The sequence below is a fragment of the Oryzias latipes genome, chromosome 1 (assembly GCF_002234675.1).
Source record: "Oryzias latipes chromosome 1, ASM223467v1".
In the NCBI taxonomy this organism is placed as follows: domain Eukaryota; kingdom Metazoa; phylum Chordata; class Actinopteri; order Beloniformes; family Adrianichthyidae; genus Oryzias; species Oryzias latipes.
The window spans coordinates 24,524,076-24,537,871 of record NC_019859.2 but is presented as its reverse complement, the minus strand read 5'-3'; positions in this window follow the sequence as shown (position 1 = coordinate 24,537,871).

Below are 13,796 nucleotides of genomic sequence, written 5' to 3'. Positions count from 1 at the left end.
ATATTTATGTTAAAATTAACATTAGTTATTTTCCTCTGAATATTCTTAGTACTTCAGTTCTCCTAAATCTCTCTCTTCTCGTTTTACTGTAAGCCATAACCCTGTGGTTTTGGTTTAGTCCAGCAGTCGGTAGGTGTGAGTTTGTGCGGTAAAATAGAGAAATGAGGGTGAGCCAAAGTTCAGCCATGTCAACCAGGACACACTAACTCTCTGAGACACACACAGAAGATCAGAAATGGTTCCCGAAAGGCCTTTCCGTCTACCATACCCTTGTTTGGTAGATGCATTGTACCCAAACAAATGGGCACACTTTTACAAATATTCTATTTTACAACATAAAACTTACAGGAGCTCAAAGAAATTGCTCCTGTATTTCAGACAAAAAGCATGCACTAAACTGTAAGCAGAGTCTCTGGGTACCAAGGAGCAGTCTGTTCAGGGACAGATGCAGGCAGCACTCTAGGTTAATGTGGATCAACTTTGAATAATTCATTTCCCCTAAAAGAAGAAAGTGCTCAGGTTGTCTGTTCATTTTTGGCTAAATTTAAATCCATTTTTCCCCAAAGTTCTTGGTGTAATTGGTCAAACTTTTGGCCAAAGTTCCATTCATTCATCCATCTACTTTCTTAACCCGCTTTATCCCTTGTGGGATCACGAGGTTGTTGAAACCTGTCCCAGTTGGACGAAGGAAAGGTACACCTTGGACAGATTGCCAGTCTGTCGCAGGGCAAACAATCACTCCCACACAAACTCATACATGCACACTTTAGAGCAGAGGTCCCCAAATCCAGGCCTCGAGGGCTGGTGTCCTAGATGTTTTCTAACCAACCTGCCATTGAAGCTCCTTATTGGCTAAACACACCTGATCCAGGTAATCAGCAGCAAATAAGGCAGGGTTTCTGGAAAACAAGCAGGAAGCCGGCCCTCGAGGCCTGGATTTGGTGAACCCTGCTATAGAGTTACAAATTAACCTATGGGGAGTGAAAGTGTGTCTTGCAGTTTCTTTTTAGGCTCGTGCATCCACCACACGAGACGTCATGAAAGTGGAACATACCATTGTCATGTGTGGAAAATATCTTGTAAAGTATCTGAAAGGATGATATAGGTCACACACACTTTTGCTGTACAAGTAATGATATCATATGGTGTCCTTACGCCACACTCTAGTCGTTAGTAAGGTGCACACACTGGCTCCTTACTGATGGTACATGAACGCTGCATGCACAGGATGTGCTGATGATGCGTAAGTGTCTGTTCTACGCCTATAGCATGCCTACTCAAATTACACTCTAATCGTCTAATTTAGTTTTTTCTAACATTCACACTGCACATAAGGAACATGCAACAGGCTTGCAAAGAGCGTGCACTTATCACTTAAATAGCACTGATAAGCCCCTTGCTTTTGGATTGTGGGAGGAAGCCGAAGTGCTTGCAGAAAATCAACCCATGCATGGGGAGAACATGCAAACTCCACCAAGAAAGGTCCCAGCCGGCATTTAAACCAGAGCCTTCCCGTTGTAAACAATGCACCAATGTTGAGCCTTTTCAAAAAAGTTTTTTTGCGTAAACCTCCAGTTGCACCATTTTTTTTAAATTACGCAGGAGAAATGAGAATGTATTTCATTTAATGTAGATGTCCCGAGTTGTTGACGATATTTATCTGTCACAAAGCGGTTCTTCTGGCAACACCATGAGTGACAGAGATGAGACCTTTCCTTTTCTGAATTCATCATGTTTGAGCATGTGCACACAGGGGTCGAGATGTTCAATAGGCTGCCTGCCATCTTTGCGGTGTCTCTCTGACAAGTGTGTGTGACTGTGTACATTTGTTGTGAAACAAATGGAGACTGTGTCTTCTGGCACGATGTCCCTGTGCAAGCAACATAATGAGCTGAAGGCTGGCAGCCAATCACGGGAACCGGCAGCCTTCGAGGTCACACCAGGGTGTCCTTTGTAAACAGAGCGGTCAGCCCTCCTACATTTGACATGCACTTGACAAGAAGGACACACACATTTAGGAAAGGTCAAGGTGGTTAGGGCGCAGTTTGAACAGATAAACGCACAGATGATTGCGTTCATGTATGGGGGCGACAGGAACACGCGGAAACACACCTTTCCAGCTCACCAGTGCATGATTTTGAGGTAACGTGAGGTTTCTTTCTAGCTGTGGGATGATCTGGCATTATATAAGAGTGAATCTGTAAAATGACTTTACCTGGATAAAAGCTTTGACACAACTGACTGTGAGTCACCTCAAATAGAGTGAAAATGGCAGATAAGGCTTTTAGTCACATGCACCTGGGGAGGTTGACCCATGCGATTGCTGCGGGTTTTTGGGTTGTCTGGCCCATGGATGGTCGCAGACAGGAACGCCACATCTTAAGGGGAACGCAAGTGTTGCAGTATCTTTTAAGGCTTGTGCAGCCACCACAAGAGCCGTCGTGAAAATGGAACATACCATTGTCATGTGTGGTAAATGTATTGTGAAGTATCAGAAAGGGTAATATAGGTCAGTGTTTATCAACCGGTGTGCGGCGGCACACTAGTGTCAGGTGTGCCGTGGGAAATTGCCCTCATTAAATGATCTAAAAACATTTACCATCTCCAGAATTTCAGGCCCTGATAAAACACTGAGTAGTTATGAATAAGAAAGATCGTAAAATACTTTTTTCTTTGTGTTTAATTGATTCCATTAAAGACATTTTGATAAGAATGACGGTACAGCGATTTAGCCGTAGCTTCAGCTGTTTTCAGAAAAGTCCAGCCCCTTTAACTGTCTCCACCAATCATTCTTGAAGGCTTAATCACACGTCATCAGTCTGACCAATCAGAAGTGGTTAAAGTCTTCACTTCCTTGTTCTGATTCTGCTCATAAAGTCGCTCAGTTCTAACAAAAATAACAGCTAAAGCTCGTCTTTAGCTGTGTAGCTTTCAGTGGTATCCGGTGTCAGACCGTGGTAAAAGAGAACAAAACAATGAAGCTCAGAGAAGCGAGTCTATCTGCGTTCGATGGCTATTCCACTACATCTCCCATGATGCATTGGGTTAAAGTGACAGCATCTCAGCGCACAATGAGTCTTTCTTGTTAAACGTCTTGAAACCACAACGAACACACATAAACCAGTTTTTAAATCTTTGCAAAAACAGCTGCAACTTCCAGCTTTTTCTGCCACAATAATCACAAAAATGCATGTGAGATTGCAGAGGGGCCGTAGATCAACACATTACAGACTATGAGTTTCTCCTATTTTTTTAATTTTTGGATGCTGGTGTGCCGCGGGATTTTTGTTAAGGTTAAAGTGTGCCGTGGCTCAAAAAAGGTATAAAAACACTGAAATAGGTCACACACACTTATGCAATACAAGTCATGCTTTCATATGGTGCCCTTACGCCACACTTTAGTCGTTAGTAAGGTGCACACACACTGATACATGAACGCTGCATGCACAGGATGTGCTGTTGATGCGTGTGTCTGTAGCACGCCTATAGGATGCCTAGTCAAATTAAACTCTGATTGTCTAATTTCCTTTTTTCTAACATTCTCACTGCACACTTTGAAACTATGATCTATACGCAACATTAAATGAAAAAAAGAAACATTTGCTGTAAAAGAAAATTCTTCTTTGTTAATTGTGTAAAAAAAGATGCAAATAAAGATGCAAAGCAAAACATAATTTTGTATGTGTAATCTTTCATTTTGTCATCACACCAAAACCTTTAAGTCCTCCGTCACATCCTGGAGGCAGCTCACATTACTAAAAAAAGGGTTTTAGCTAAACTCTGATCATCTTTTGATCTATTGTGAAATTGTTCCCAGTGGTCTTATAATTATGATTATGACATTTTTGCCTAAATCAAGTAACCCTTGTCATTTTTCAGACACAACTGCTGCAGAACAGCAGTACTTTATTAGAAATTTGCCTCAAAATCATTTTAAAAACACCAAAAACACAGCTTTCATCAGAGTTTGCATCTTACATCTGCCTGATTTGAGTAGGATCAGATCAATATTATGTGATTAATAACTGTACATTTTAACTAGCATAGTTCATTTTTTTATAGAGTGGGAACTTTCAAAGCCCACTCACTCATTTCAGTTAAAGAAACGGATTTCAGCAAAGATTTGAGCCAGCGGGCCAGACATTTAGGCTCAGTGTTCCTCTTATTGTGACAGACTGAGTCAATATAATCTGTCTATCCCAACAGGGAAGTGAATCTCCCTAAATCCACTTGTTTCACTCTCTAGAGGAAACCAAGATGACCACTCCACCCCAGGGACTATACCACACACACACACACACACATGCTCCCACTTCCACAATAGTGTTGTCATGTGGTGAGAGTGTATTTGTATGGGCTGGGCTGGTAGTTTGGTTTCTCTGGTATTTGCTAAGGGAGTGTTGTGGCTCTGCGAGTGGCCTTGTCTGACACCCCCACCAACACATGCAACTTTGTCCTCAGTCCACCCTCTTCCAGGACACATATGGCCTGTCTATGTGTGAATTATTTTGGAAATGCATTTGCAACTTTTGACAGGAACGTGGGGAAAAGGCACGCTTGTACTTTATTACAAACTTGAATTAAAGGGTTAAAACTGCAGTACATCTCTGTAAAAATCTCAGTTCCACGTTAATTTTCATTCAGGTCTCATAACACCGAGCTTCGCTTTGGCCTTGAGCAGTTAAAATGCACTTGACCACTACAAATCAAGTATTTTAAAAGTACAAGCTCTAAAAGTATTTGAGGACACTAAAAAGCTAAAAGTTACTTTGTAGAGAAATTGACTAACCAACTATTTGAATTTAAATGACTAACCAATAATTTTAAATAAAATGAAATAAAATAATTTATAAATTTCCTATTTTAGTACAGTCATAGATCTATTTGATCTTTTGCAAAAATAATCAAAAAAAGGTTAACTTTGATTTGTTTAAGCAAGTGTTCTGTAACGTTTCTTACTTGAGTTAGCAAATCGGAAAAATGTTTTATTTTTGTGGTGTGCATTAAGACTAAAGGCAAAAGTAAAATAAATCAAGTTATTTCTCAACAGGTTTCTTTTGAGCCACCCTAAACAAGAAATTCTACTCTGTCTTTTTTGACCTACTTGAAAATGTGGTTCCAGTCCAATCTTTTGCAATCCGTTCCCATTTTGTCATATTTCCACATTAGAGAAACGTGCTGCTGAAAGTGAAGGAGCATTTCATTTTGAAAAGCAGGGGTTTAGGATTTAAACTTTATCTGGCTGCCATTGTTTGTGATGTTTGCATCAATGCTTTATCAGTCAGTTTTGTTGATCAAACCTTGTGTTTTTGGTGTTTATAAAATGCTCTTGTGGCATTTTTCTCTTGATGGAGGACATGCACTGTATAAAGAAAATTAGGTGCAAAATTGCATTTCTGAGTATTTCTTCGTAACAATTGTCATAGAAAAAGACATAATTTTTATTATTTTGGCTAAAAATGGCGTAATCATAATTGAAAGACTGCTGGGAATATTTTGAAAATAAATCAAAAGAGGATTGAGTGGAACTTTAAGAAAAATTAAGGTTTGTATGATAAGCTTTAAATTTAAGACAACAGGAAAACTGATCAAACTCTGAGCTGAAACAAATCAGGGTTCTGGTCATGTATACGTGCCACCTAAAGGCACTGAGCCATCAAATTAACCAAACTTGTCTGTCCTGTGCTTTTCCGAGTACCATGACTCAGTGTATCAGTGATAGTGCTGTGTGCGGGTCTGTGTGCATGAGGGGTTCTAATCTAGGCAGCTACCAGCATAACATCGTTTACCCCACAAAATGGATTTATCTGTTCTTAAACCGGTTTGACTCCCTTTACGTGACAAGGTCAATTAGCAGCACATCAGTCAAACTACTTTTTTTAAACATGGCTGCATTCTGTAGATGTCTTAGGTGATTAAATGTACAGCGTTTTATTGGAAAAACACAAATGGTACCAAGAAACAAACAAAGACAAACTCTGTGGGGAGATTTCCCAATGTGAGTGATACGTAACGGCTGCACCCAAATAACCCCACATTTGAACAAAGTGTGACAACTTTTAGTTCCTTCTGAAAAGTGAAACCTTGCATACACAGACGTGCAGCTGTCGCCCCGGTTCCATAATTGGCACAACTCGACTTTATCACACACTAACTTGGTGCTTATTCTTTCCAACCACCCTGCCCTGTTTCTGGTTGTGCAAAGAACTCAAGTCATTGTTGAATGTGTGGAGATGAGAAATAAAAATAAAAACCTATGACGTTTTTTATTTAAACTTTATTTACATCCTGGAACATGGAACAAACATATTTTTTATTATGATTTATTAAAATTAGTAGCTGTGTTTATATGAACAAAAGTAATCGGAATGAACACCTGATCATAATAAAAATGAGTCAGGTAAACACGCCGTTCGGAATACTCTGCCCTGATCAGATTCATTCGGATCAAAATTTCTTTCTGATCAGATAGGTGGGTTATGTCGATTGTTGATTCCACCTACAGAACAATAGCCACTTTGAAGATTTTCAGTCAGGGTTCAGACCTCACCACATCACTGAAACTGCACTAGTCTCTATTTCAATTGAATTGAATTGAATTTATTCGATCGTGGTTCATATAAACAGTTTATTCCAATTGTGGGTCACTACTGTGCTGGCTTTGCGTCATGCATAGATGGTGTGGCGCTCCAGAGAAGGCTCTGGAGCGTGAACAGGACTAGTCGAACTACTCCGTCCGTGTAAAGCAAGTGTCTGAGCAGAGCAGCCAGATTCGTAACTTCGTGTTTGGGGACAAGGGAGGATGCTTTGTTACGGTGTACGCTCCGGAGGAGACTTTGGACCGCAGTCCGTCCGGCCGCCCACTCACTCCAGGACGGTTTGTGAACTAATGGAGGCGGCTTTTGAATGGAGAAATGCTGTGCAGTCCTGTAAACAATCATGTGAATTTGTTTTTCCAATCGTGTCCAGACAAAATGGCTCGTCTCTGGCTTGTCTCTGCTCTGTACCTGACCGAGTACCTCGTTTCTGCTCCTGCTCCTACACCTGGCTGTGGTTCCTGTCTCAGGCGCGACTCGCGCCCCTGATTGTCCCCCCAACCACGGCTGGATGAAGCTCGTCTGCTGGACTTTATATATGTAGTTGTAGGGTTTGATAAGTTAATTCTTCTCTAAGAGTTCTGGTAAATCACCTGTCCGTCCTGGGGGAGGATCCCTCCTTCATGTGGGCACCCCTGAGGTTTCTTCGTTTTTTCCGGAATCTGTTTTTTTAGGAGTTTTTCCTTACCACGAAGGGGGGTCTAAGGGCAGGGATGCCAGTATAGCATAGTCAGTTTGTTAGTTCATTTTAGTATTTTCCTATTGAACTCTTTGTATTCATAATCCTTTTGAGTTCATGCTTTACTTCGAAGCCCATCGAGACGACTGTTGTTGTGATTTTGGGCTATACAAATAAAATTGAATTGAACTGAAAATAAAGGCAAATGCTATTCACACATATTCACGTTCGGTCAAGATGTAGAGATTGCAGCATTGACCGGATGGATTTGAATTGCATCCACGGCTAAATTTTATAAAATCACATTTAGAAGGTCATCTTGCTCTATGCTGCAGGTTTGTTTGTTTACAACAGAACTCAATGTTTCTTCTACAGTCGTTTTCGGTATTTTACAGAGTTCTGCTAATGTCCAAATGATTTGTTCCGACCGAAAGTGTGACGTATGTAAACGTTTATTATACCGGTAATCGGATAAGGTTTTTCTTGGCCCCTGAAAACAGTTCGATCTTTAATCCGATCATATATATTTAGCACATGCAACTGCACCTAGTGATAGCTACTGATTTTAAAGACCCACTCTAATGAAAATTGTGATTTAGGTGATTTTAAAATGTTGCATTGGCATTTACCTGATAGCGAAGTACATACAGTCTATTAAGAAAATTACGCTTTACTGTACATTGCATTTTGAGTATTTCTTTATCCAAATTGTTGTGAATTAGGATCAGAAAACACAAAAACGTGAAAACTATTATATTTGTGACATATCTGGTACAATTTGATTTTGATTTGATTTATTTATTCCAAGCTAGTGTACAGTTATTTAACAGATATTATCCAGAAACAACAGAATTAATTTAAATGGCTCGAAAGGGAGGGGGAGAAAGAAAACCTTTGTTTGCCCCCCACCCCTATTATCTTTCTTAAATTGTGGCTTGAAACAGTTAGAGTTTGGAGCACAGTATAACAATATCTTTATAATGTATACAATTCCATTCATATACATTTTACACTTCAATACAGTAAATTATATATGGCATGACTGAAGAACAGTATAATGTATGCAATGATTTGTAATTAGGAATATATTTCACGTATTTATGTGGTTTCCAAGTTAAATTTCATTCTGATGCATCCACTTGCAGACAAATTGATCCATGTACGTCTTTGTTTTCCTCATCTGAGCTGACATCTGGCTCAAAACTGTACGACTGGATAGCTCCAATATTGCTCGCCATGTTTGTTGCACCATTAATGTTGGGTTGGGGGTGTGAGGGGCTGAAGGCTAGCTGTAGAGTATGTGAACATATGGATGATGGGAAGTGAGGGCAGGCTTTCTCCATGCCAACAGTGCTGCCCACAACTCAAAGGAAGACATTTTAATGAACTGCTTCTCTTCTGCACAAACTATGTCCTATATAAACTACACAGATTTTTTGGGGGGCTAAAAACTATATATTCAGGATTAAAAGACCACTGGGAAGACTTTTCCAATAGATCACAAGATGATCGGAGTTGGTCTAAGGTATTGCAAATTGTAAACATGACAAAACTAAACTTTTTTTTAATGCAGTAAATGAAGCATGTTTAGAAGAAACACAGTTCTCAGGATCTTAACAGGTGTTTTGACAGTGGTTTTAAGGGAAGGCCTTCTGCTTGGCTTTAAATTGTCAAGGGGGAGTTTGTTTGCTTTGGGACCTTGAGTAAGTTGTTCATTAACCCTGAATTTTAGACACAGAGAAAAAGAGCAATAGTATCACTGAAGCAAGAAGATCCGCAGGAGTGCCAGAGGTATTTTAGGACTCAGTTTATTTGTCCCATGGGTTCTTGGTTACAGTAACTAAGCATTAACTTGTTTCCCAGATATCCGGTGAGATTAACAGAAGTGAAACGAGAAGTGTATATTGTTCATATCATTTGTCATCTTCATTTTCATTTGGAATCTAAAATTCAGAACTCCATTTCTTCTTTAGTATTCCCTCCTCTTTTTTTATATCACGTTCTTTCCTCTCACATGAAAACAGGAGGGAAGTAAACACAGAAAGAGGAGCTCTTCCTCTTTTTCAGGATTTTTATGTCTTGGGTGGGTGGTGTAATTTGTCACCAGTGTTGCAACACTTTGCACACATCCTAAAAACACATTTTTTCCTTCCTTTGCAAAAGTGTCATCATGCGTATAGAAATGCAGTTCAGTTATTTCCAAGGAAATGTTTTTATTTTAGGTCTTTTTATGGTGAGCTGCTTGGAATGCATATGAAGGGTCAATGACCTGTATGAGAGTTTTGAAATAAATCATGCATTTTTACACAAAATGTACTTAGTTGCCCATGATTTTAGTTCACACAAAAAATCATGCGTAGTTTTTTTCTTTTTCAAAACCGAGAGATATTAGAAATCAGAGTAAAGGTTTACAGAAAATGTGCATATAATAAGTATATAATTTTTGACAGTTAGGCTCTGGGCCAATGACATCTCAGGTACTTCGGATGACCAAAGATGTATAACTACAGAGCCTAGATGTGATGGTGGTTAAAGGCCAGACTAATCTAAAGTATCACTCAGGTGGAGAATAGGGTGGAGGAGGGACAGCGTACTATTTAGAATTCAGAGAGAGAACCATGAACCATTTAATTGTTGGTTTAAAATGAAGTCCCAATTCATAAGGGTGTAGAGTGTTGTAACAACCCAGCATACCTGTAACTGAGGTAGATCTTTCTTTTTGAAATTGTGCAAAAGTTTCACAACTTTGCCATTAGCTACAATCTGCTCTCGATGGTTTGGATGAGAAGTCAATGTTAAGGTAAGGTGACTAAAAGCAGACCTTCATCTGCTCACACACTTTAGTGTCTCTAAATTTGGTGAGAAACTTTACTGCACACTGCTCTGATTCATTGAAAAACATTATTTTTACTTTACAGGTCACCCTCGACCACATTGCAAACTGCATCTTACTGTGACTATCGGCTAATAAAACATTCTCTAGCCTTCCGCGTCCCCTCCTCCCGCATGTATTATCGACGGCGCTCCGGCTTTCACGGTCAGCCGTGTATTAGATGTCCGGCGTCGGGGCCAAGGGTTCCAGTTTCTGGTGGATTTGGAGGGTTATGGTCCTGAGGAACGCTCCTGGATCTCCCGTTCTCTCATCCTGGACCCGTCCATCACCAGCGACTTGTACTACCCAGATCGGCGTCCTGGTGTCCTGGACCGCCCGGCAGCGGTCGTTGAGGGAAGAGTACTGTCATGGTGCCTCTGGTAGTCTCTCCTCCCCCTCCCCTCTCTGCTCCGCTCCCTGACTCGTACCAGCTGTGACCACTCACCTCATCATCCACCAGCCCTTCATATGGAGATTCAGCTCTAGCATTCTTTGCCAGTTCGTTGCCCCTGATGGTGGTTAGTCTGGTCACTAGAGCTTATGTTTTGCTCCCATATGTTTATGCTCCTCGCTAACTTTTGTTCTCCTGCCTCAGGACTTCAAACCACGAATGTCACCTGACTCAGATGTCTCCACGAGCAGCTTCTACTTCCCTGAGAATCCTGGTGTCGTGGGTCCCTCCGGGAAATAAGGCAGAGGAGCCAAGGTGAGAGTTTTCTTTCATTTATTTCAAGAACCTGAGCACAACCATGGCTCCACGCATAGAGCAAGCACATCATCAGAAGACACCTCCGTCACTCTCTATTTTTACTTCCTGTGACGCTCTTTTTTAAATGATAAGCCCCTCCTATTAGGCGTTGCTCTTCATTACCCCACAGGAAACGTCACAGGAAACAGTCTTACATTCCTTAGCAAGACATTTAGATATAAAATAGATAAACAGTGTGGGTCCCACCACCAGCTGACGGTGCCACACCGTCACATCGGGGTACTCAAAACCGCACCAAGACCTTCAGCCACACCACGAATCCTGATCACGCCAAGACCTCCAGTTACGCCACGAATCCTATTCACGCCAGGACCTCCAGGCACGCCACGACTGCAAGCCACGCCAACAATAAAATCCAAATACTTACCATCTTACTTACCGGGTTCCAGCGTCTGGGTCTGTCTCGCCTACTAGTCATGACAATTACTAGGTATTTGATGGATAATCTGAACAAAATCAAAATACAGCAAAAACAGAACTTTAAGAAAGCAAAAATAACCTTGTTTAAAGAAAAAAAAGTCTCATTTTCTGTTTTGCAAGAAAGATTATCTAATAAGAAAGCAACAGCAAAATAATCGCAGTTTTATTGACTAAAATTTTTTTTCTTGCTCAAGTTAGAATTCTTAGTAAGAATTTTTTTCTTGTCTATTGGCAGATTTATTTAAAGAAAATCTTCCAATGGGGTAAGAAGTTTTGAGTTATTTCTACGGGACATGTTTTTATGTAAGCCGACCTTTTTGTTTTTTTTGCCCGTTTTCTCGTGATTAAGAGATGCTCTCATCAGGAAGTTTCTTTCCTACTAAAAAAGACCAAATCCAGATTGTCACACAGTTATTCCAACTTGCACCTCTTATGCATCATTCTGTAACTGTGCAGTTGGCGTGATCCCCTCATCTTATGAGATTGATAACAACCGCATCACTGGCCAGGCCAACCTTCTCCTCAAATGACGATAACTAATTTGAATGTCTTTTATGACCGACAACATCAGCACAATTTCCACTTGAGTAAGACCACAATTAAAATGATCAAAATGTCGGCCTGGGTTCTTTCATTCCACCTGTTGTCTGGGGTTTGGGCCTTTTTATTTTTGACTGAATAGGGGAAAATAAAGGGAGCGGGGCTGGTCCATGAGACAGAATGAAGGCGTTTGAGGAGCATTGCTCCAATGATAAATCACAAATTAAAAAAAAAATAAAAATGCTTTTGTGGAGTGTTTTATTTTGCTGTTGTTAAGAGTCGTTGCTGTAAGCTGTACGGCGCTGGTTACGGCCTGCAGTAACCACAAAATAAAGAGACTTAAAACAAAGTATGTCTTGCCGTCACAGAACGGGAAAGGGAGAGAAGGATGCCACAGTATATGCCACAGTATATTCTCTCATTTTAATGACCAAATAATGTTTGTTTTCTTATGGTAACGAAATAGTAGATGTTAATATCACAAGAAAAAAGTAAAGAAAAAAAAAGGAGGGTTGGCTGTTTTTGGCTTCTTTATGTTTTTGATGTTTTGTGATTATTAAGAACTGTACTGAAGTTCATTTCCAGCCTTTATCTCTGTCTGTTTTATCCATAGCTGACTAGTTCCTAGGTTTTATGATGATCTCTACTAAACTCTCAGCCCTCTCGCTCTGTAATGACCCTGATCTCTCTTCTGCACTCTCTGTCACTCCTTAATCCAGCCGTCCTGCCAAGCCCTGTGCTCATTATGCTGTTGTTCTGTTGCATCTTTTCTTCAAAGATGTGTACGTGTGCATGCAGTGGCCTACAAACTATTTAAGTACTTTTCTACTTTTTCCCCCACAATTGATTAATGAGTGCTTTCTTTGTGCAAATTCAGCAACATTTACTACAAAGTCAAACTATAACAGGCAAGTAAATGAAATGCATGTCTGAAAACGAAGCAACAACAAGTAAAGTATTTGTTTATTTGGAGAGGAAAACTGTGAGCAAATGTGCAGCACATGCAAATGAATGAATGGCTGCCTTAAGATATGAGTAGGTCTATATTTGTGCACTGTTTGTCTTCCTGTATGACTTTACACTGAATCTGTACCAGCTCAATATGTCTTTGCATTGCAGTACTTGATGTGTGTGCTTGTGCATAAAAGCTTGACATACCCCAGTGAAAACTTGATCAAAATCAAATTTTTTGTGTTTTTCACATGTTCTTGTGGCATTTTTATTTATGGAGGACAAATGTAAAGAAAATTAAGCTTAAAATAACATTTCTAAGTGTTTCTTTATTCTAATTGTTGTAAGTCAGGACCCACTGGGCATGGACACATCTATCAGATATATAAATCATGGCTACTTCAATGTTTATAGCTAAATACATGCATTATGTAAGGGTTAATGGCCGACGAAGTGTGCATTATAACTTTTTAACACATACTTTGGAAGCCTGAACGGACGGTTCTCACCGGAGGACGGTTCAGCAAAAGGTTGTTTTAAACAAGCCGGCGCAGTGATACAAAACATTTAAGCTAGGAGACCGGAACTTCTTTTTTCACTGTGCGGTTATCCTGTGGTATCACTTTTTAATTTACACCCAGCAGCCAATCCGAATCGAGTATTCACTCGGACCATGGTATAAGTATCGGATATACATCAATTCCTAGAGGTTTATTGCACATCCCTGTTTAGATCTCAAATAGATGACCTGCCCACAGCTCATCGTGTCTAATCCTTGCGCGTTGTAAACAAGCCATGTGGGTAGATTCTTCCCACTAGTCACAATATACATAATATACATCTATTGTAGGTCCCTTCCGGACATCTCAGACAGCTCCATTACATTACTCTATTAGATGTCTACCTTTGCGTTCTGCATATAGAGATCTCCTCCACACCTGGAGATATCTAACCTTTGGATATTTTTAG